The sequence below is a fragment of the Hemibagrus wyckioides genome, linkage group LG12 (genome assembly GCF_019097595.1).
Source record: "Hemibagrus wyckioides isolate EC202008001 linkage group LG12, SWU_Hwy_1.0, whole genome shotgun sequence".
NCBI lineage: Eukaryota > Metazoa > Chordata > Actinopteri > Siluriformes > Bagridae > Hemibagrus > Hemibagrus wyckioides.
In genome coordinates this window covers 1,339,171-1,343,549 of record NC_080721.1, presented here as the reverse complement: position 1 = coordinate 1,343,549, position 4,379 = coordinate 1,339,171, and positions in this window count along the sequence as shown.

Genomic DNA, 4,379 nt, shown 5'->3' with positions numbered 1-4,379 from the left:
TGTGTATGGAGTGTACTGTGTGTATGGTGTGTATGGTGTGTACTGTGTGTATGGTGTGTACTGTCTGTATGGTGTGTATGGTGTGTACTGTGTGTATGGTGTGTATGGAGTGTACTGTGTGTATGGTGTGTACTGTCTGTATGGTGTGTATGGTGTGTACTGTGTGTATGGTGTGTATGGAGTGTACTGTGTGTATGGTGTGTATGGTGTGTACTGTGTGTATGGTGTGTATGGAGTGTACTGTGTGTATGGTGTGTATGGTGTGTACTGTGTGTATGGTGTGTACTGTGTGTACTGTGTGTATGGTGTGTACTGTGTGTATGGTGTGTACTGTGTGTATGGTGTGTACTGTGTGTATGGTGTGTATGGAGTGTACTGTGTGTACTGTGTGTACTGTGTGTATGGTGTGTACTGTGTGTATGGTGTGTATGGAGTGTACTGTGTGTACTGTGTGTATGGTGTGTACTGTGTGTATGGTGTGTACTGTCTGTATGGTGTGTATGCAGTGTACTGTCTGTATGGTGTGTATGGTGCGTAGTGTGTGTATGGTGTGTATGGAGTGTACTGTGTGTACTGTGTGTACTGCGTGTATGGTGTGTACTGTGTGTACTGCGTGTATGGTGTGTATGCAGTGTACTGTGTGTACTGTGTGTATGGTGTGTATGGAGTGTACTGTGTGTATGGTGTGTATGGAGTGTACTGTGTGTACTGCGTGTATGGTGTGTATGGTGTGTACTGTGTGTATGGTGTGTATGGTGTGTATGGTGCGTATGGTGTGTACTATGTGTATGGTGTGTATGGAGTGTACTGTGTGTATGGTGTGTATGGAGTGTACTGTGTGTACTGCGTGTATGGTATGTATGGTGTGTACTGTGTGTATGGTGTGTATGGTGTGTACTATGTGTATGGTGTGTATGGTGTGTACTGTGTGTATGGTGTGTATGGTGTGTACTGTGTGTATGGTGTGTATGGTGTGTACTGTGTGTATGGTGTGTATGGTGTGTACTGTGTGTATGGTGTGTATGGTGTGTACTGTGTGTATGGTGTGTATGGTGTGTACTGTGTGTATGGTGTGTATGGTGTGTATGGTGTGTATGGAGTGTACTGTGTGTACTGTGTGTATGGTGTGTATGGTGTGTACTGTATGTATGGTGTGTATGGTGTGTACAGTGTGTATGGTGTGTATGGTGTGTATGGAGTGTACTGTGTGTACTGTGTGTATGGTGTGTATGGAGTGTACTGTATGTATGGTGTGTATGGTGTGTACTATGTGTATGGTGTGTATGGTGTGTACTGTGTGTATGGTGTGTATGGTGTGTACTGTGTGTATGGTGTGTATGGTGTGTACTGTGTGTATGGTGTGTATGGTGTGTACTGTGTGTATGGTGTGTATGGTGTGTACTGTGTGTATGGTGTGTATGGTGTGTACTGTGTGTATGGTGTGTATGGTGTGTACTGTGTGTACTGTGTGTATGGTGTGTACTGTGTGTATGGTGTGTATGGAGTGTACTGTGTGTATGGTGTGTGTGGTGTGTACGGTGTGTACTGTGTGTATGGTGTGTATGGAGTGTACTGTATGTATGGTGTGTATGGTGTGTATGGTGTGTACGGTGTGTATGGTGTGTATGGAGTGTACTGTGTGTATGGTGTGTATGGTGTGTATGGTGTGTACTGTGTGTACTGTGTGTATGGTGTGTACTGTGTGTACTGTGTGTACTGTGTGTATGGTGTGTACTGTGTGTACTGTGTGTATGGTGTGTATGAAGTGTACTGTGTGTACTGTGTGTATGGTGTGTATGGTGTGTATGGTGTGTACTGTGTGTATGGTGTGTATGCAGTGTACTGTGTGTACTGTGTGTATGGTGTGTACTGTGTGCATGGTGTGTATGGTGTGTACTGTGTGTATGGTGTGTGCTGTGTGTATGGTTTGTATGGTGTGTACTGTGTGTATGGTGTGTATGGTGTGTACTGTGTGTATGGTGTGTGCGGTGTATGTGTGTATGTGTGTGTGTGGTGTGTGTATGTGTGTGTGTGGTGTGTGTATGGTGTGTGTGTGTGTGTGTGGTGTGTGCTGTGTGTACTGTGTGTATGGTGTGTACCGTGTGTATGGTGTGTGCTGTGTGTACTGTGTGTACTGTGTGTATGGTGTGTGCTGTGTGTATGGTGTGTATGGTGTGTACTGTGTGTATGGTGTGTATGGTGTGTACTGTGTGTATGGTGTGTGCTGTGTGTCTGGTGTGTGCTGTGTGTATGGTGTGTGCTGTGTGTATGGTGTGTATGGTGTGTACTGTGTGTATGGTGTGTGCTGTGTGTCTGGTGTGTGCTGTGTGTACTGTGTGTATGGTGTGTACTGTGTGTATGGTGTGTGCTGTGTGTATGGTGTGTATGGTGTGTACTGTGTGTATGGTGTGTGCTGTGTGTATGGTGTGTGCTGTGTGTACTGTGTGTATGGTGTGTACTATGTGTATGGTGTGTACTGTGTGTATGGTGTGTATGGTGTGTGCTGTGTGTACTGTGTGTACTGTGTGTATGGTGTGTGCTGTGTGTATGGTGTGTATGGTGTGTGCTGTGTGTACTGTGTGTACTGTGTGTATGGTGTGTGCTGTGTGTATGGTGTGTATGGTGTGTACTGTGTGTATGGTGTGTACTGTGTGTATGGTGTGTATGCAGTGTACTGTGTGTACTGTGTGTATGGTGTGTACTGTGTGTATGGTGTGTACTGTGTGCATGGTGTGTATGGTGTGTACTGTGTGTATGGTGTGTACTGTGTGTATGGTGTGTATGGTGTGTACAGTGTGTACTGTGTGTATGGTGTGTACTGTGTGTATGGTGTGTATGGAGTGTATGGTGTGTATGGTGTGTACTGTGTGTATGGTGTGTACTGTGTGTACTGTGTGTATGGTGTGTACTGTGTGTATGGTGTGTACTGTGTGTATGGAGTGTATGGTGTGTATGGTGTGTACTGTGTGTATGGTGTGTACTGTGTGTACTGTGTGTACGGTGTGTACTGTGTGTATGGTGTGTACTGTGTGTATGGTGTGTATGGAGTGTATGGTGTGTATGGTGTGTACTGTGTGTATGGTGTGTACTGTGTGTATGGTGTGTACTGTGTGTATGGTGTGTACTGTGTACTGTGTGTATGGTGTGTACTGTGTGTATGGTGTGTACTGTGTGTATGGTGTGTATGATGTGTACTGTGTGTATGGTGTGTACTGTGTGTATGGTGTGTACTGTGTGTATGGTGTGTATGGAGTGTACTGTGTGTACTGTGTGTATGGTGTGTATGGTGTGTACTGTGTGTATGGTGTGTATGGAGTGTACTGTGTGTATGGTGTGTATGGTGTGTACTGTGTGTATGGTGTGTACTGTGTGTACTGTGTGTATGGTGTGTACTGTGTGTATGGTGTGTATGGTGTGTATGGTGTGTACTGTGTGTATGGTGTGTATGGAGTGTACTGTGTGTACTGTGTGTATGGTGTGTACTGTGTGTATGGTGTGTATGGAGTGTACTGTGTGTATGGTGTGTATGGTGTGTACTGTGTGTATGGTGTGTACTGTGTGTATGGTGTGTACTGTCTGTATGGTGTGTATGCAGTGTACTGTCTGTATGGTGTGTATGGTGTGTACTGTGTGTATGGTGTGTATGGAGTGTACTGTGTGTACTGTGTGTACTGCGTGTATGGTGTGTACTGTGTGTACTGCGTGTATGGTGTGTATGCAGTGTACTGTGTGTACTGTGTGTATGGTGTGTACTGTGTGTATGGTGTGTATGGAGTGTACTGTGTGTACTGCGTGTATGGTGTGTATGGTGTGTACTGTGTGTATGGTGTGTATGGTGTGTATGGTGTGTACTATGTGTATGGTGTGTATGGTGTGTACTGTGTGTATGGTGTGTATGGTGTGTATGGAGTGTACTGTGTGTATGGTGTGTACTGTCTGTATGGTGTGTATGGTGTGTACTGTGTGTATGGTGTGTATGGAGTGTACTGTGTGTATGGTGTGTATGGTGTGTACTGTGTGTATGGTGTGTATGGAGTGTACTGTGTGTATGGTGTGTATGGTGTGTACTGTGTGTATGGTGTGTACTGTGTGTACTGTGTGTATGGTGTGTACTGTGTGTATGGTGTGTACTGTGTGTATGGTGTGTATGGAGTGTACTGTGTGTACTGTGTGTACTGTGTGTATGGTGTGTACTGTGTGTATGGTGTGTATGGAGTGTACTGTGTGTACTGTGTGTATGGTGTGTACTGTGTGTATGGTGTGTACTGTCTGTATGGTGTGTATGGTGTGTACTGTGTGTATGGTGTGTATGGAGTGTACTGTGTGTACTGTGTGTACTGCGTGTATGGTGTGTACTGTGTGTACTGCGTGTATGGTGT